The sequence below is a fragment of the Paroedura picta genome, chromosome 1 (assembly GCF_049243985.1).
Source record: "Paroedura picta isolate Pp20150507F chromosome 1, Ppicta_v3.0, whole genome shotgun sequence".
Taxonomy (NCBI): domain Eukaryota; kingdom Metazoa; phylum Chordata; class Lepidosauria; order Squamata; family Gekkonidae; genus Paroedura; species Paroedura picta.
The window spans coordinates 89,297,861-89,318,225 of record NC_135369.1 but is presented as its reverse complement, the minus strand read 5'-3'; the positions used below and the strand labels follow the sequence as shown (position 1 = coordinate 89,318,225).

At 48.0% G+C, this 20,365-nt stretch overlaps 1 protein-coding gene across 9 annotated transcripts in view; it reads right to left on the bottom strand.

The window, feature by feature from the left end:
* FRMD1 (FERM domain containing 1) overlaps positions 1-20,365 on the bottom strand; it is a 73,973-nt gene that overhangs the window by 44,730 nt on the left and 8,878 nt on the right. Inside the window, exons 2-3 of one of the 9 annotated variants that reach the window (XM_077347179.1) lie at positions 16,608-16,762; positions 4,865-4,895 (exon numbers count right to left, since the gene is read on the bottom strand). The exons of 4 other annotated variants lie outside the window; for them this stretch is intronic. The gene's annotated coding sequence lies outside the window, so the exon portion shown is untranslated. Of the gene's footprint in view, positions 1-4,864; positions 4,896-5,536; positions 5,666-16,607; positions 16,778-20,365 lie in introns of those variants that run through there. 4 more of the 9 variants (XM_077347213.1, XM_077347197.1, XM_077347168.1 and 1 more) reach the window with 4 other exon arrangements.

Here is a 20,365-nt window from a genome sequence, read left to right as displayed (position 1 = left end):
AAGGGAGGCATTCGTGCCTCCCCCCCCCCCCGCAGTGCAGTGCTCGCTTCGCCGGAGTAATCGGCTGACAAAGGCTTGAGTGAATCGGCCCCTTTGTCAGCCAATCGCTCCCAGCACAGCGAGTACAGCGCTGCAATGGGGGGAGAGGGAGGCACCTCCTTCCCCCCTGCAGCCTGGTACCCAGGGTTTTGCGGCCTGGGAGTTGGCGACCCCTGCCTTACATGATCCACAGGAGAATTTCCAGGAAGTCTCCAGCCCTCACCTGCAGGTTGGCAACCCTAGGTGGATCTTGGTCCCCTGCCCCTCTAACAAAAATATTCTGGCTATTGGCATGGAGATAGGTATGGCTTAGAGTCCCCAAGGCTGATAAGAAAGAACAGGATAATATCTAATACATTTCTATACATATGCATCCTTTCATGGAGGAAAATCTAGGTAGTGTACTTGTCACTTCCTCCGACCATGTTATTTTCACAACAGACTATGAGCTGAGAGAAGGTAGCTGATCCAAGATCACCTACCCACCACCCACCAAGATGCATGGCACTGCACCAAGCCATCAAATATTAAATCCAGATTCCATAAAGCAGTGGTCCCCAACCCCTGGTCCGGAGACCAGTACCGGTCCGTAGATCAGTTGGTACCGGGCTGCGGCTCCTCCTCATTCTCCTCCCCGGCTGCTGCCTCGGGGGCTGCCCTGCCACTGGCTCACCTTTGGTGCTCTTCAGTGGCCAGCATGACTGGGGCTCCCCCTCGGCATGGTACTGCGCAGCTGCTGCTGGCAGTGCCCCCCAGTGGGAGGCGGGAAGTCAGGGAAAGCAAGTGGAGTAGGGGCTCAGGTGGCGGTGGTGACATCCCTTGGCAAAAGACTACCTTCCCCCGGCCCTCAGTAAAATTGTCAAGCGTTGACCAGTCCCCGGTGATAAAAAGGTTGGGGACCACTGCCATAAAGGGTAAAGATCAAATAATAAGAATGTGATTGTTTTAATTTTGTCACTTTTCAGTGGAGTTATACCTACTGAGCCTCACTTCTTAGGGCGTTTGTGAAGATTAACAAAAATAGTGTCAGGGCTGCATAATGGCCCTCCTCACCTTTTTGCTATCCCACCTTTGTCTGCCTTCTTTGTGCGCATCTTACCCTCCTCACCTGCTGCTGGAAGAAGTGGAAGAGAGCAACACATCTTATACGTATTGCGCTTCTGCCTGTCAATCAGTTCAGGCAAACAATCCCCTTCCTCCATATTCTGGTTCAATTTTTTAAAAATCTTACTTCTCCGTTGCAGTGCCTATGCATATAATGCATGGCGCTTTTCAACACCACCCCTTATGGGATCATGAGTAGGCTTGTGCATGAAGGGCCTGACTTGGCTGCCTCAACTTCAGCACCCATGAAATTCAATGGTGCCATAAACTATAATGGGAATGTCAGCACTCCTGCCTTTCTCAGGCAACAGTGAGAACCAGGCATGGAATCACTGATTGGTTCAAAATTGAGAAAGGAGTTCAGCAAGGCTGTATACTGTCGCCTTGCCTATTTAACTTATATGCGGAGCACATCATGAGAAAGGTGGGATTAGAGGAGTCACAAATTGGGATCAAGATTGCAGGGAGAAATATCAACAACCTCAGATATGCAGATGATACCACTCTAATGGCAGAAAGTGAAGAGGAACTAAAGAGTCTGTTGATGAGGGTGAAGTAGGAGAGTGCAAAAGGTGGCTTGAAACTCAACAACAAGAAAACAAAGATCATGGCATCCAGCCCTCTCAATTCCTGGTAAATAGATGGGGAAGAAATGGAAGTAGTGACAGATTTTATTTTCCTGGGCTCCAAGATCACAGCGGATAGGAACTGCAGCAAAGAAATTAAAAGACGCTTGCTTCTGGGAAGGAAAGCTATGGCAAATCTAGACAGCATCCTAAAAAGCAGAGACATCATCCTGCCAATGAAAGCGCGTCTAGTCAAGGCTATGGTCTTCCCAGTTGCAATGTATGCCTGTGAAAGTTGGACCATAAGGAAGGCCAAGCGTCAAAGAATTGAGGCTTCTGAACTGTGGTGCTGGAGTTCTTGCGAGTCCCAAGGCAAACAAACCCGTCAGTCCTGGAGGAGATCAGCCCTGACTGCTCCTTAGAAGGCCAGATCCTGAAGACGAAACTCAAATACGTTGGCCACCTCATGAGAAGGAAGGACTCACTGGAGAAGAGAAGAGCCTAATGGTAGGAGCGATTGAGGGCAACAAAGAAGGTGACGACAGAGAATGAGGTGGCTGGATGGAGTCACTGAAGCAGCTGGTGCAAACTTAAATGGACTTCGAGGAATGGTAGAGGACAGGAAGGCCTGGAGAATCATTGCCCATGGGGTCGTGATGGGTTGGACTTGACTTTGCAACTAACAACAAAGGCTTTAGCAAACTAACAACACAATCAAAGGCTTTAGCATAGTCAATAAAGCAGAAGTAGATGTTCTTCTGGGACTTCCTAGCTTTCTCCATGATCCAGTGTATGTTGGCAATTTGATCTCTAGTTCTTCTGCCTATTCGAAATCCTGCCTGTACTTCAGGAAGTTGTCGGTCCACATATTGCTGCAGCCTAGCGTGTAGGATTTTGACCATAACTTTGCTAGCATGAGAAATTAGTGCGATGGTGTGGTAATTTGAACATTCTTCAGCATTGCCCTTCTTTGGGATTGGAATGTAAACTGACCTTTTCCAATCATGTGGCCACTGTTGAGTTTTCCAAATTTGCTGGCATATTGAGTATAGAACTTTTTCTGCACCATCTTTTAAGTTTTTGAATAGTTCAACTGGAATGCTGTCACCACCACTAGCTTTATTGTTGCTCATATTTCCTAAGACCCATTTGACTTCACATTCCAGGATGTCTGGCTCCAGGTCAGTGATTACCCCCTCGTGGTTATCAGGGATGTTAAGATCGCTCTTGTATAATTCTTCTGTATAATTTTGCCACCTTATCCACATTTTGGGATTCCCAGGTAAGTGCTTTAAAATGGAGGATGTAGTGAGCAGTTTGCTACCCAGATGCAGGATGTGAGGGATGTCATGTGGAGAGGCCAGAATATAGCATCTTCATTAGGTAAGCATTAAGCTACATTTATGGTGTGCAGAAATGCCCGTATACCAGGGATTGTTCTGATAATGGCTGAATAACTACAGGGATGCATGGACAACTCTCTTTTCCACAGAATGTTGAAACATCAGTAGTGTCCCATGCAACACAAACAGACCCAATTAAGGGTAGCTTGATTCAAGAGTCCGTAGATTTAGGCTGGTCTCAACAGCCCGCCATTATGTCTAGTAGGAAGCAAGGTGAGGCTCTCTGACTTAGCAATCCGCAGGGAAAAAAAGTCAGTGTATCCCTTTCTAACTTGTTGCCTGTAAAGGAGGAAGGGCAGCAGGTACATTCTGTGTGTTTGTAGTAATCCATCCCCTCCTTTACACAGCAGCAAAGTGGCTTGCTAGCAAATGATAAGACCCATTTTGAAAAGTTTCTTGTGGGTGCTGCATTTCCCTCCCCCAAGCTGACCCTGGAGACCACAGTGAATTTCTGCTAGGAGAAGGGATAAGATTTAGTTCCGGATGTTACTATTGTTTAAGAGAGGGGTCCCCAACATAGTGTGCATCATGGTGCCCACTTACACCTTTCTTGAGTGTTTTTAGAAAGTGTGTGGAGCCAGATGGGGCTTCTGAATGGCCACTGGAGATCTCATTGGCTGTGCAGATGATTTAAAAGTTCCTTTGGCAGTAGCTGTCACCCCAGCACCAGGATCTTCACTGTATGGCTGAAGGTGTGTGCAAGAAAATATTTTTAAACATGTTCCTTTTAAAAGGCATCATGTTACGCATGACCTCACTCTAACCTTTTGTGGCTGGAGCTGCCTCCTGCAGCAGCCGCTCTGTGGCTGCGCTGGTGACTCAGTGCCAGCGTTCCAAAGGTGCTCACAGGCTCAAAACAATTGGGGGCCGCTAGTTAAAAATTAAGTCAACTCAAATCCATATCCTGATGGTGTGGATTGAAGGAAAAACTCATTACTGTGCATGCCACCAGTGTGCCCCACTCTGAAAAAGACAAAATTGGGTGACCCCTGCTGCCTACCAGCATTCTGGCAGGATCTATATCTTCAGTTCTCACTCCTGAAACGTTCATCAATATTGGACAGGGGACCTCAAAAAAAGTTCTTTTTATGTTTTAATACACATGATACCTAGTGAAACAAATGTGAATGTTACTTAAATAGAAGAACAACTTCAGGCACGTGGAATATTGATATAAAAGATCCCAAGCAAAATTAACAAACAAAAAAGAGCCAAAGTTTCCTGTGTAAACTGCTAGTAACAATCACAGTATACAACCACTGGAAGGGCTGGAAATGAGCTTATGCATCATCAAAGGAGACATGGCTAGAAGGACTCAATGCACATGAAATGTATCCAATAAAGCCTTGCACTCTCCCTTATGGCATGCCACAGAAATTCATCCAAGCACCAGAACCAAGGTGGTTTCTTGGACATGGACTGGATACAAATTCCTGATAATTATTGAAGGTTGTTGGATGTCTTCAAAGAAGTCAGCATCTCTCAGCCTAATCAGCCTTATAGGAGCAATTGGGAGGATAACATTGGGTTTCTCTGTGCATACTGTCTTATGCTCCTTGAAGGATGACTACAATATAAACATGAACAATGAATAAAATAGCAACAGGATTGCAAGAAGGCCATGCCAATGAATTTGAACCAGGCAGCAGCCAAGTCATACAAAGCCATACATATGTCTGGGGTGTTAAAATGAAATCCTGTTATGCATTAGGCCTGAGCAAAGAAAAAAATAAATAATTTCTTTAGCCTTACCAGCATCACATTTAAATCAGGCTTTATGAACCTAGAGAGAGAGAAAAAGAACTCACATGAACCATTATGTACAGATGGCTTTAGAATGCCCATATGCTATAAGTTTGTTTGTCACAGATTCTGACCTCTTAACCTCAATTAAGCCTTAAAAGTCCAGCCAGTGCATTGAATTAATGAAAAGCTTAAGTCAGTAGTTTGTCTGCAAGGTATTTGTTATTCTTGTTTTTAAAAAGCACTTACGGTTTTAGTTTCTACAAAAGTTTTGGCAAAAAAGCTAATTGCCCTGTTAGGACCCAAAGTAATCTTCCTCGAATTCTTGGTTTTCCCATCTGCCTCAGCAGCCTTTGCAGGTCTAATACACATTTTGCTGAAGTTTTTCTTACAGAAGCAACTGCAGAAGGAGGGGTAGTGGCTTAGTGATTGTAGGATATCTGCTTGGGATGCAGAAGGTCCCAGGTTCAATCCTCAGCATCTCCAGTTCAAAGGGTGATGTGAAAAACCCCTATCTGAAACTCTGGAGAGCTGTAGATAATATTGACTTTGATGGACCAGTGGTCTGATGCAATATAAGGCAGCTTCGTGGGTTCATGTTACCTGAGCTAACTGTTCCCCTAACCTGTATGGCCAGGCTACCCTGATCTCATCAGATTTCATAACCTAAGCAGTACTTACCCTGGTTAAAACTCGAATTGGAGACCACCCAAAAAATCCAGGGTCTCTATGCACAGGCAGGCCTCCTCTGAATGTCTCTTGCCTTGAAAACCTTATGGGGTTGGCATAAGCCAGCTGTGGCTTGAGTGCATTTCCCACCACCACCACCACCACCACCACCACTGTTAGGAGCAGAAGAAAATGCTGTCAAAACATATTTCCTGTTCCCATCAGTACAAGATGTTGCTCCTAATTATAATATTTCACAATAATCCTCAAGGCAGGTATTTATCCTGCACAACTTGAAATAAACCACTCCCAAATGTCACAATTGTACAAATATACCAAGGGCTTGCAAAACATCTCCTTCTACAGTGAATAGAATTTCCACAGACAGTGAGCAATTTCAGTGGTTAAAGCAATGACTAACACTAAAATTTGGATCTGGTGCAAAAAATTGTGCGGAAAAGATGGCATTTTGTATCATCGGTTGGGTTTCTGAGTCCCACTTCCCAAACTCATAGGTCTTTCAGAAGTAGCTCTGATGCAAAGCAAAAAACCTGTAACCAGTGGAAGAAATGGGTAGGAGTCTTATACATCCTACAGTAGGGATGTGCACTTTGGCGCAGCCACCACTGCCCCTTTTCTCCGCGCTGTTGTGCCGGCCTCCTATGTACCAGCCTCCTATGTGCCGCCTCCAGCTTCGGTGATCGCTGAGGCGGCCGCGCCACGCCAAAGTGCACATCCCTATCCTACAGTCTCTTTATCTGCTAGCCATGGCCTTTAACCTAGAGAGGGCCTGAGATAAAATTATTAAGCGCACAGAGAAAAGAACAAGCACAGGAAGTGACTTCATTACACCAGAAACATTTGGGTGACACAGTGATATTTGGGCAAAAATTCTGCGGTAGAAGTCATTTTTATCTTCGAGCTTTTGCCCAAATAACAGAATATCACAGCCATGTAGCAGCATGATAACATTACTTTTTCTGTGGTGCCAATGACTTGGCCTGGGCCTTACTCTTTCTCCTGGTAAATTCTCCTACCCCCTACTGGATTCCAGATTAGAAATTTACAAAATTATGCATGTTGGAGAAAAATGGACATGGAGAATGTTTTCATCTTTTCTCAAAAAACTAGAATTTGAAAGCACTCACTGAAATTTAATGACAATAAATAAGAAAGCACGTCTTCACTTCTTCATACTGTGGAAATTGCTGCCATAGGATATGGTAACAGCTACTACCTTAAGTGAATTAAAGAGGGATTAGCCAAACTGGTGAGAGATCACCACTGACAGCCCTTTTAGCCAGGATGGCTGAATAGGTCCTCCATGCCCAAAGGCAGTATATATCTAAATACCAGTTGTTAGGGACCAGTAGTAAGGAGAGCCTTGGTCCCCTGTGCCCTTGTTTTGGGCCTTCTGAGGCATCTGGTTGATCATTGTGACTGATTATGAATATGATGGATCAAAAGTTTGATCCAGCAGGAGTTTTCTTATGCTATATTTTTAGAGACTGTACATTCCTAGTTCTGGCCATTTTGCAAATGATATAGCACTGTGAATGTGCTAGATACAGCTACATGTGAACTGTTTACTCAGTCTGTAAAGTTTTCTCATTTTCCCTTATTTCCTTCAGTACTATTAGATTCACAGGTAGCAGTGCCCATCTGAAACTGAAGAACACAGTTTGAGACCAGTGGCACCTTTAATACTAACACAGTTTTATTTTGAATATTTAAGCTTTTATGTGTATGCAGATTTCTTCAGATACATCTGAAGGATGAACTGTATATGATGAAGTGTGTATACATATGAAAGCTTATATCCAGAATAAAACTGGATGGCCATTTGCTACTGGACTCAGACTTTGTTTTTTAGTTCTAGTATGTTTAGCTACTAATTTTTTTACTTTGTCTGTTAGGTTAGTTGCACCTAAGCCTAATTAGTCTGCAACTATCCATTCAGCTGTTACATACCATCTAGGTAATGCTGCAGTAAATCCATTGTATTCTAATATACTGAGGATTATTTCTTAGTCTTTTTAACCTAATTTTCCACAATTAAAAAAACTTAATAGCACAACTGCAACACCATTATTACAAAGCATTAATTAAACGCAAAAAGTTAGAGGATACATACAAAACATGGGAGCTGCTAAGGCAAGCAATTAAACAAAATAACACATTGCAATTCTGGAGACTAGTTTCTGGTTGTACAAGTAAATCCTATCCAAGTTCAACCATACTACCAGAGATTTGGGAAAAACACTATCAAGAACTTTATGCGGCTCTGGACATCTCTGAAACATGCCAAGTAAACTCAGGAAGTCTGGATAATCTTCCCCTATGGCCTACTGTTCAACTTTCTGAGATCAAAAATTTGATAGGTACACTGCGGCCAGGTAAGGCAGGTGGATTTGATTTAGTCCCCCCGGACCTAATTAAAAGAAATGCAGAATGGTGGGCACCGGTATTGGCCAATTTATTCATGATAATTGATAAGACAGGGAAAATTCCAAAGGGTTGGGAGGTGGCAATCATTGTACCCATACATAAAAAGGGAATCTGAATGACCCAGCCAATTATCTGTACACAGCCCGTGGCGCCACGGGCGCCACGGACTGTATAAAGGAGTAAGGGGTAGTGGGGAGGAGTTAGGGCGGGACCGGTCCGGGATAAAAACTCGGAGGGGCCAATCAGGAGCCGCGAAGCGGCTCCTGATTGGCCCCTCCAAGTGTCCATCCCGCCCGAAGCAGGCAATGGGGAGCCGCGCGAAGCGCGGCTCCCCATTCCCTGCTTCACCCGCACAGCGACAGGTAAGCGCTTCGGGGGCCGTTCGCCGCTGGGGGAGGGTGGGGGTGGTGGGAGCCGGCCTTCTCTGGGCGTCCGGAGCGCCCTCGCGGTAGCGAGGGCGCTCCGGAGGCCCAGAGAACGCCGTTCCCGGCTGGGGGTGGTGAGAGCCGGCCTTCTCTGGGCGTCCGGAGCGCCCTCGCGGTAGCGAGGGCGCTCCGGAGGCCCAGAGAACGCCGTTCGCCGCTGGGGGAGGGTGGGGGTGGTGAGAGCCGGCCTTCTCTGGCCGTCCGGAGCGCCCTCGCGGTAGCGAGGGCGCTCCGGAGGCCCAGAGAACGCCGTTCCCGGCTGGGGGTGGTGAGAGCCGGCCTTCTCTGGGCGTCCGGAGCGCCCTCGCGGTAGCGAGGGCGCTCCGGAGGCCCAGAGAACGCCGTTCGCCGCTGGGGGAGGGTGGGGGTGGTGAGAGCCGGCCTTCTCTGGCCGTCCGGAGCGCCCTCGCGGTAGCGAGGGCGCTCCGGAGGCCCAGAGAACGCCGTTCCCGGCTGGGGGTGGTGAGAGCCGGCCTTCTCTGGGCGTCCGGAGCGCCCTCGCGGTAGCGAGGGCGCTCCGGAGGCCCAGAGAACGCCGTTCCCGGCTGGGGGAGGGTGGGGGTGGTGGGAGCCGGCCTTCTCTGGCCGTCCGGAGCGCCCTCGCGGTAGCGAGGGCGCTCCGGAGGCCCAGAGAACGCCGTTCCCGGCTGGGGGAGGGTGGGGGTGGTGAGAGCCGGCCTTCTCTGGGCGTCCGGAGCGCCCTCGCGGTAGCGAGGGCGCTCCGGAGGCCCAGAGAACGCCGTTCCCGGCTGGGGGAGGGTGGGGGTGGTGAGAGCCGGCCTTCTCTGGGCGTCCGGAGCGCCCTCGCGGTAGCGAGGGCGCTCCGGAGGCCCAGAGAACGCCGTTCCCGGCTGGGGGAGGGTGGGGGTGGTGAGAGCCGGCCTTCTCTGGGCGTCCGGAGCGCCCTCGCGGTAGCGAGGGCGCTCCGGAGGCCCAGAGAACGCCGTTCCCGGCTGGGGGAGGGTGGGGGTGGTGAGAGCCGGCCTTCTCTGGGCGTCCGGAGCGCCCTCGCGGTAGCGAGGGCGCTCCGGAGGCCCAGAGAACGCCGTTCCCGGCTGGGGGAGGGTGGGGGTGGTGAGAGCCGGCCTTCTCTGGGCGTCCGGAGCGCCCTCGCGGTAGCGAGGGCGCTCCGGAGGCCCAGAGAACGCCGTTCCCGGCTGGGGGAGGGTGGGGGTGGTGAGAGCCGGCCTTCTCTGGGCGTCCGGAGCGCCCTCGCGGTAGCGAGGGCGCTCCGGAGGCCCAGAGAACGCCGTTCCCGGCTGGGGGAGGGTGGGGGTGGTGAGAGCCGGCCTTCTCTGGGCGTCCGGAGCGCCCTCGCGGTAGCGAGGGCGCTCCGGAGGCCCAGAGAACGCCGTTCCCGGCTGGGGGAGGGTGGGGGTGGTGAGAGCCGGCCTTCTCTGGGCGTCCGGAGCGCCCTCGCGGTAGCGAGGGCGCTCCGGAGGCCCAGAGAACGCCGTTCGCCGCTGGGGGAGGGTGGGGGTGGTGGGAGCCGGCCTTCTGTCGGCCCCGGCTGCGGCCTCGCCCGGCGAGCCCGCTCCCGGGGCCGACAGGACGCCGTGGGAGCCTTTGGGGAGGGTGGGGGGGCGGGAGCCTCCCTTCCCAGCCCACCTTTTCCCTCCGGCTTCTGCCGGGGCTGAGCTCTCCCTCGCACCCGCGAGGGAGATCTCCGCCCCGACAGAAGCCCCCTTTCCCAGCCCCCCTTTTCCCTCCGGCTTCTGCCGGGGCTGAGCTCTCCCTCGCACCCGCGAGGGAGATCTCCGCCCCGACAGAAGCCCCCTTTCCCAGCCCCCCTTTTCCCTCCGGCTTCTGCCGGGGCTGAGCTCTCCCTCGCACCCGCGAGGGAGATCTCCGCCCCGACAGAAGCCCCCTTTCCCAGCCCCCCTTTTCCCTCCGGCTTCTGCCGGGGCTGAGCTCTCCCTCGCACCCGCGAGGGAGATCTCCGCCCTGACAGAAGCCTCCTTTCCCAGCCCCCCTTTTCCCTCCGGCTTCTGCGGGGGACGGGCTCTCCCCCCCAGCCCATCTAGCGCCCATTTTATTTAAATTTAAAATGGGCTTGAAATCTAGTAGACCAATAAGTCTACTAAGCGTAATAAGCAAACTACGCAAAACATCTTCAGTGGAAGCTTCGGGATTGGCTGGACCAGAATAATTTTCTGGCAGATGAACAAGGAGGATTTAGAGAGGGTTGTTCAACACAAGATCACTGTACAATACTTGATCATCTCGTAGTTAAATACTCTTCCAGCTCTATGACAACCCTGTATGCAGCTTTTGTTGATTTGAAATCGGCTTTTGACTCTGTGTCAAGGGAATTACTATGGGAGAAATTAGATAAGACTAACATAGATAAGTGTCTTCTATTTTTGATACATGTTATGTGTGAAAATACTACCATCAGAATTAAGTGTAATGCCCATGGTCATCTGACTAATTCTATTAAAGCACTTAGGGGAGTTAAGCTGGGTTGTGTTTTCTCACCCCTACTGTTTAACATCTTTATAAATGATATGGTTGAACATTTTCGGAATAGTGAATTACATCCCCCCAGATTAGCTAACAAACATATCTCACTACTGCTGTATGCAGATGATGCTGTCCTGTTATCAAGAACACCAAATGGAATGAGAAGGGCCTTGGTACTACTGGCTACTTACTGCTGATTGAACCAGCTAGAGGTCAATCATTCAAAAACAAAGATTATGGGTTTTGGTAACAAGCCTAAAACATATACATGGCGTCTCAATCATCACCCATAGAACAGGTCTGATTTTACAAATATCTGGGAGTACTATTCCAATCAAATGACCGTAGAAACTCCCATATATCATATATTTCCTCAAATGCCCAGAGAAGCTCAGGTGCCATTCAGAAATTCTTCTAGCACAAAGGTGGGCGTAATATTCCCGCAGCACTTAAGCTGTTCAAGGCAAAACCTCTAGCACAGATGATGTATGGGGCCCCATTGTATAGAAATGCCAATATTTCCAGCCTAGAAAAGACCCAGGCTAAATTTTTAAGATCCTTGCTCCAAGTACCAACCAGCATTTCCAACGCTGCAATCTGGGTGGAAACAGGAATGTATTCTGTCCAGACCAGAATATGGTTATGTACGTCCATGTACTGGTTAAAATTGCTTTTTTCCACGAAGGGTTTGCTTTACCTAATGATGTCTGAATCATTGGTTGTTCCATGGATATCCACTCTTGAGAAAAAACGTTGCTCATATGGTCTATCCAAACAGTTAATACTGTCTCTGGGTTTCAACCGAGCAAAGGAAATGATAAAACAAAGAATCCTAGATATCCATTGCCAACAGGATTTCAATCAAGTAAAAAATCCACTTCTTCCAATGCCTCCACTTAATAATTTGAGGCCATTACCTTATTTATCTAATCTTGTTTTCCCAGATCATAGGAGATCATTTACTCTCTTACGATATGCTCCCATCCGCTTTTAGGGAAGACTTATTTAGGGTTGCCAGGGCCTGGAAATCCTCAGGAATTAAACATGGCCGAGACTCACCACAGCTGCATGTTGATGGTGTGGAGGGCTAGCTGGAGGCAGATGCGACTGCCTAAGAGGCTTGTTTGTGGTGTGAGCTGCGTATATGCAGCGTGCATGGCGGCAAGGGGCAGGGCAAGACCCCCAGTGCCTATGAAGGCACCACATGCTTGGGTCCCGGCCTCTTTGCCGGGGATACCACAGAAGCCGCTTCCCTCCCACCCACCCTACACTGATATGTAAACAGCCTTGTTGCACAGTTTGTGGTTTCACAGTTAATATTTTGTCACAGCTGCAGGTTTGCATGGGATGCAGCCTGTTGGCAGGGAGTCCAGTGTGCGATCAGGCTCCCAGGGGGTTGGGGCCACCCTATGAGGGGGCATGTAAATTAGCATGGCTGATCTGGCGGGGTGGCCAGGGGCTCATTGCCAAGTGGCCTGGCGGACAACCAACTGAGGTTTGTGCCCAATTGGCTCCCCCCCAAAGATCGCTTCCCTTAGCGTCGGACTCCAGTAGGCAAAGGGATCTGCTTTCCCAGTGGGGAACGGTGCAGATCCCCAGGACACCTCTGGACTCCATGAGTTTTGGTGCAGTCCGTTGACTGCTAGGTCAGCCTCCCTCTCCCATGCTGTGCCAACCCTCCCATGGGGAAGGAATAAAGCTGTGGCCTTGTTTATACCCAATATTGGTGTGTCTTATTCCAGCCCATAATGCCCTTCTGCAAGTCAACAACTGATTTTCAGATCAGAAACCAGTTTTCAAGGAGACACTGGGGGGTGGAGTCTATGGCACTGTACTTTGTTAAAGTCCCTCTACATTCCAACCCCCCCCCTCCCCAAGCACCACCCCTGAATCTCCAGGAATTTCCCAACCCAGAGCTGGCACCCTAATGGAATCCACAAATGAACTGTAAATTATTACACTATGCTAAACCTTGCCACTGCGCATCATGGTTTGTCAGGGCCACTGCTCTTTTTATTTATATGTTTATTATTTTATTTTATTAACATTTGTACTGTTCTGATCTTCTCCAACAAAATCTAAAAACAAACCATGGCTAGTGGAATGGGAGAGGAGGAAGCCACACTACTCTCCCAAAGGAACAAAACGTGATAATTAAATACTCCACACCTCCCCCAAACAGAAAGCAATTAATTAGCTTGAAAACAAAGGAACAAAAGGTAAATTGAATGAAGTACCAGGTCCTTTATCATTTCAAATATAATGAAAGTAGAAAAATATAGCACTTCTATCCATTTCTCTGTGGCCTCCAATTTCTTTTCTGTTTGTAGCTGAGTGCAGAAATATTAGGATTTATAACAATAACGTTAGACTAGCATATCTGGATTTCCAGCCTGTCAGCACATGACTTGCTAAAATAAAAGAAGTACATTTGTAATTGTTTATATAAGAATCATTTGGTGATGAAGCTTCCCTAATGACTCTGACAGACAGGAAATAAGTGATTAACATATAAGACTGGGACAGTATCTTGTGTGTACTATCACGTTTAAAGCCTCTGGTCAGAAATGTCTTGCGCTTTAGCATTTCATCAGCAGACATTTCAAAAATGTATATTTATCAAAAATATCATAATGCATGAAAACAATAAGTTCCCACCAACCCCGTAACAGTGATCAAAACTGTATTTGAAGAAGTGTGCCTGCCTGCTCACAAAAGCTTATATTTGAATAAAACTTTGTTGATCTTAAAGGTGCCACTGGACTTAAAATTTGTTCTATCATTTTAAAAAGTTAGAGAATATATACGCAAAAAAGACAACTAATGTTTAGGCCAGGCTTTCTCAATCAGGGTTTCTTGAAACCCTGGAGTTTCTTGACAGCCCTGGAGCGGCTTCCCAAATAGGTGGTAATTAGTTAATTTTTAATGTTTTTTAGATGTGTTAAACATTTATCAGGTTATATGAACATATATGTTCATGTAAACCACCCTCTCTCCCCAGATGGCCGATGATGGGCCTGGAGGGGGTAGGAAGGGGAGGGGCCCCAGATGGGCGTGTGCACAGCTATGCTTTCCAACCATATTCTTTATGATCGCACCACTTTTGGGGTTTCTTAAAGGCTGAAGAATGTTTCAAGAGTTCCTCAACGGTAAAAAAGTTGAGAAAGGCTGGTTTAGGCATTAGCAGTTCATCATAAGGGATGCTCGTTCTGACTCCATAGCTTCTGGATTATCCTGCTTAAAAAACAATCAAACCCAAATATTGATCTCTGTAGTGGTACTCTAACAAAAACAGGCAACCACATTCCAAACATACTTACTCAGAATCCAATGGGCTTACTCACAATGTTTGTTTAAAGCCCGGCCCTAGTTAGAGAAATGTTAATTTTTACCCAAGAGTATTCTGAAGCACTGCAATAGTTCCCCTGTGATTTAAAATAATAAAACAAAGGCTGCATCAATGTATGGTCCTGTTTGGACTTTATTGCCATCCTAACAATCTGCCTTGGAAATTACTATTATCTCAACTCATTCCTTTTACAGTCCATGAATTTAATTTTAGGTCAAAGCTGCATAACCTGAGATGAAACACAGAAGATAATTGGTGGCAAAGGCAATCGCTGAAACTGAGGCTACACTTGAGACAGCAGAAACTACCAATTTTGGCTTCAAAATAGCCAGTTCCCAGGCAGAGCAATATTCCAAAAGGATAGTTCCCACACATACCAAGTCTGTAGGTTCCAGACAGCAATTTAGCATTGCATGAAAAACTGGTATTACACTTTTCTCAGACAACCTCCTCTCAGAGAACTCTTAAGACTACAGGCAGGACCTCATAATTTTTCAATATAGTCATAGAGCATGGCGCAGAACATGTTAGCCTTAGGTACCTAGACCTTTCTAGCTCCATAACTTCCATTTTACATGGATTTGGCTTCGTTGTGAGGGTTGACTCAGCGGACATCAGAAGAAATGCTGAGAGTTCTGTGTACAGAGCCCACACTTATGTTTTCCCAGCAGATAAAATGGCAATTCCCCAGGGCTATTTTAGAAGCAGAGAAATTGGGATTAGGTGGGGGTTTAAACTTTTCTACTACGGTCTTCAACCCAATGAGGAACCCATGCACCATAGTTAGACCTCTTCATCCGAATTGTCACCAGTTCAGGCACTATGTCATACTGGAGTCTGCTGACACTGAAATTACCACAGTGGTGTATGGGTTACAGTATCAGGAGACCTCGGTTGCCTCCCCACACAGGTAACTTTAGGTCAATAATTCTTAGCTTAACCTATTTCAAAGGGATGTTATTGTGAAATAAAATGGAGGCGGGGACAATGTTGTAAACTAATTTGGGTCCCACCAATGAGAAAGTGGCATATGAAAATGTCTAAACAAATGAATAAATTCTTTTGTTAATTTCTACACTTAAAGCCTGAGAGTTGGTCCAACTGTAACTGACAAAAGTAAATGAACAGGTCAAGTGACAGGTCATGTCACAGAACAGACATGGTTTGAGATTGTGTTGATGGATGTTACTTGGTCTTCAGATAAGAAGGGCACACATGGTTGCCAGTCAAAGCCTACCTGCATCATGTCAGTGATTCTCAAATGATGGATTAGGAAGTCAGTGTTGGGTAGCCTATAGAAATTCTAATAAGTAACTACTAGTAATGAGCACAGCAAGGCTGTGAGGCAAGTAGTTAACTGCAGAGGCAAGTAACAGCAGAATCGAAGGCAGTCTGGCAGGTTCTTTCTAAATGATTCACATAAGAGGGCATAAGTTTAATGTTGAAGGAATTGGTTGTTTTACTGGATATTCTACTACCTTATTTCCTCAACTTGGATGTTATCCCTACCAAGTCTATGCACAAATGAAAACAATCCTGCCAGAAGATTGTAAATACACACATAAGATGGGGGCCACGCACCATGAAAGATCAGAAATGCAGGGAGTGTTCTTGACTGGTTTTGAAACAGAATATCCATCACATAGAAGGAAAGAGCTTCAGGCTAAATGCAGTTTCTTTAACACTTGCCTCTGGACTCATTAGAATTCCAATTTTGTAAAAAAGTTTTTAAAGTTTTCAGCCTTCATGTTTTCAGACAACTAATATGAATGGAGTGTATATTAAAAGACAATAGCACCAGAAACCAAATAAGAATAGCATTTTTGTTAATCTAAATTATGCATAAGTGATTTCCATTATACACTTGTCCTGCAGTATATAATTAGTTTCTGTCCCACTTACCCTTGATATATTTCCATGACTCTTTATGTCATACAAGTAACCTACTAATTTAAGTGCTGTGTGGTAAATATTTCTCAAGAAAGTGTCAGTTTAAACACTCAGAAGCTGAAGGCTAAAGCTGCAGCACCCATGTATTCCAGGCCTGTTTATGTCTCATATTTATCCAAATGTTTCACCAGCAAAACAATGGATGGATTGCCTTGCCTTCCCCTGCAGCCACAATTCTCCCTGCAGCATAATAAACTGGAATACTGACAATTCAATTGATTCTCATTATAATTCATTAGTTTGTTTCTGTGAAAGTCCTGGGTTCAATTGCGCGCCCGTAGATATAAAGATTATAAATGACAATGTGATTTATATAGGTTTGCTAAGGCTGCATAAATCTGATTTATGAGTCTGGGGCCAAAATTCTGCAGTTGTAAGAATGGTTACTGATCAGCCCAAATAGGTCTGGTTTGGGTATTTCTGCTAAAAGAACTGTAAGCAAAAGCACCTCCAAATGGCCAATTTTGCAGGGGTGGCTCCATCAAAGGCTCATGGTAGCAGCAGAAGCTCAGGGGCAAGATCCAGTTCTGGGAAACCTGGAGGCTCCTTCATCCTGTTTCTGTCTCAAGGTAGATCTGGTTCCCAGTTCCTTATTTGCAGATCCTACAATCACAAATACTGACAATGTGTAAGAAACTCAGTGCCCGCAAATAAGCTTTTGACCACCCCGAGTGAGATACCCCCAGACTCAAGAGACTCTGTCCTGCAAGTTAGTGGAACTAGGGAACCAATTTCAGCCAACTCTATGCTTGGCCTTTCTTGGACAATCCTATGAAGGACTCCTTAACACAACTCCTTCAAATAACACTGAGTGAGAAAATGAGCCTCTGAAAAGATGTGCGGATGACAATTTATAATCTTTTTCTTACCCCTGAACACCTTTTTTTTTAATACCAGGGAAGAAAATATACCAGTACAACCAACATTCCTTAGCACCTCCAGGTGCCTCTATATAATGAAAATAATGCAAAAGGTTATATGGTCCAAAATTAGGAAAACAAGCAGGAAATCTGAAAAGACTAGGCAAGCCAGTCCCTAGGCAGGCCCTGGAATTCCCCTGCAATTATAGTTCATCTCCAGTCTAAAGAGATCAGTTCCCCTGGATAAAATGGCTGCTTTGGAGGGTGGACTCCATAGTATTATACTACACTGAGGTCCCCCTCTGGCCTAAATCCTGCCCAATCCCAGCTCCACTCCCAAAGTTTCCAGGCATTTCTCAACTCAGACAACCCTAGAAAATGCTTACAGGGGAGGGGTGTTGCTTCATTTCAGCCTATATCATCTTCTCCACTTAGCTCTTCTTTCTTTCTTCCTTGCAATCTCCATATCCTCTTCCCTGTCCTGGTTCTTTCTCACCTTCGCATTCACCAGCCAACCCTTCTTTTAACTGCCCCATTCCACTTCAGTTTTATGTATTGTTTATTTACTTTATTTATTACTAGTAGTAGAGCCCGCTGAAACCAAAATTCAGTGGGCGCTAGGGGCCTGGGGAGCTTTTTTCTCCCCCCCCCACCTTGAAAAAAGCTCCCCAGGCCCCGGATCGCCTTCCCTGCAGCCTGGGGAGCTTCCCCCCCCCCCCGATCCAGCAAGAAGCTCCCCAGGCTCCGGGGAAGGCGCTCCGCGGCTCTGCGAGCCGCGAATCGCCTTCCCTGCAGCCTTGGGAGCTTTTTTCTCCCCCCCCCCCGATCCAGCAAAAAGCTCCCCAGGCTCCAGGGAAGGCGCTCCGCGGCTCTGCGAGCCGTGGACCGCCTTCCCTGCAGCCTGGGGAGCTTTTTTCTCCCGATCCAGCAAAAAGCTCCCCAGGCTCCGGGGAAGGCACTCTGCGGCTCTGTGAGCCGCGGATTGCCTTCCCTGCAGCCTGGGGAGCTTTTTTCTCCCCCCCCCCGATCCAGCAAAAAGCTCCCCAGGCTCCGGGGAAGGGGCTGAGCAGCCAAGCGAGCCGGCCAGCAGCCTCCCCGGGGTCTTGGGAGCCGTTGCTGTTTCGAAGTCAGGGGCCAAAGAGCATACCTTCGCTGTCGGCGGCCAGCAGAGCAATAGCCGCTGGAGCGAAGGTAAGCTCTGGTGGGGGGTAGGGCGGGTTGGGAGGCGCTTCGCGCCTCCCAATTGGTTATAGTCTGGGAAAACAGCCAATCAGCAGCCGCGCTGTGCGCGGCTGCTGATTGGCAGTTTGGGGCTGGACTGACAAGCAGAGGGCCCAATTGGGAGGCGCTTCGCGCCTCCCGATTGGGCCCTCTGCTTGTCAGTCCAGGGGAAGGGGCCTATCGGCACCCTTCCTCATCCCGGACAGGGCCTGCCCTCGGGGCCCTTACTGTTTTATTTCTTCCGCTCCGCCAGGAGCGGTTAAAGACTAGAGGCAAAGCCCATTGTATGCGGAAATACAATGTACGCTAGCCTTTCCCCGCAGGGAGCTCCCGGCAGCCGCGCTCCACGCGACTGCCGGGGGCTCCCTTGGCCGGCAGCCTCCCTTGGCCGGCAGCCTGCCGGGGGCTCCCTTGGCCGGCAGCCTGCCGCATCAGGCCGCCGGGCAGGGAGCCCCCACCGGGGGCTCCCTTGTCGGCAGGGCGGGAATCGGCCAGGCCAATTGGCAGGTGCGATTGGCCCAGCCGATGGTCTGTCCGGATGAAGGGGCCAATCGGCACCCTTCCTCATCCCGGACAGAGCCCGCCCTAACTCCTCCCCCTAAGCCCTTATGGCTTTATTCTGTCTGCGGCGCCCGTGGCACCGCGGGCTGTGTAAAGATTATTATTATACAGTATCTTTCTTCACAATGGAGACCCAAAGCAACAATCCTGGAAGGTAGTTTAGGCTGACAGCATGTAATTAGTCAAGGTCACCTAGACCAGTGGTCCCCAACGTTTTTATCACCGGGGACCAGTCAACGCTTGACAATTTTACTGAGGCCCGGGAGGGGGGGATAGTCTGCCAAGGGACATCCCCGCCACTGCCTGAGCCTCTGCTCCACTTGCTTTCCCCACCAGCGTCCCTGACTTCCTGCTGCCCACTGTGGGGGCGCTGCCAGCAGCAGCTGCACAGTACCACGCCAAGGGGGAGCCCCAGCCATGGCGACCACGGGAGAGCACCAAAGGTGAGCCAGTGGCAGAGCAGCCTCCAAGGCAGCAGCTGAGGAGGACAAGGAGGAGCAGCGGCCCGGTACCGACTGATCCACGGACCGGTCCCGGTCTCCGGACCGGGGGTTGGAGACCACTGACCTAGACCTTTTCTGCACCAGCACCACCACACCAGGCTGCCACAGGGTGTTTCAGCTGGGGCAGGTTCCCCCACCCCTTCCTGAGTCCATATGGGGGAGCACTGCCAGATCCAGTCCACCCTGGATTTGTACCCCCAGATGTGGCAGCTGGGGTGGGGTGGCAGTTTCTGCCCCGCAGCTCTCCAACCAGGGGAATTCCTTATTATTTTTAAGAAGGCGGGTTTGCATTCTTTAAAATAATGACCTAGGTGGCTCTCTGGCACTGCGCAGCACTGCCTGGGCCATTTTTTGTCCCTTCTGGGACACTGTAGGTTGGGCTGCTTTTTCTGACAGAAACCAAAGCTTGAAGGGAGGCAACACTGTGGTTGCTTAGCAATAAGCACTGAGGGCAAAGCTACATGTATGTTTCTATCATCTTTAGTTTTTCAATCACCTCCATTTTTTTAAGATTTCAGATTTTTCTGTGAAGTTGGGGCTTTTCTCAGGTTCCTAGAAAGATCTGTATTGTTTACTCTTGGCCCCAGTCTTTGGATTTTAAATATATACACATAGTTTAAATCCACCATATATTGGTGATATTATCAGAACTTGTCCCTCCACATACACCATTATCTAGAAGGAGGCAATCATTATTTTCTGCACTATATAACTGACATTGTTACAATCTATGCATTCTGAATAATTAAAATTACTGTATACAGTAGAAGTTTGCATGCACTTACCTTTTCAACAAAGTCAGTAAGACTGTGAACTCCTACCCAGAAAATAAATTGCTTCACTCCTTCTCCTTATCATTCCTGTACCAAGCTGAATGTGATGCAGTTAAGCAAAACTTTTGGGGACCCTAGTTCCATTAATCAGTTTTTCTTTTTTCTTTTTCTTTTTTTTTGTATGGATCTCTGTTGTGTCTAGTTGGTTTTGTTGTTCTGCTGCAATTTATTATGTGGCTTTCTGTATTGTGTTTTTTCATTGATAGCCACTTTGTAACCTTAGGCTAT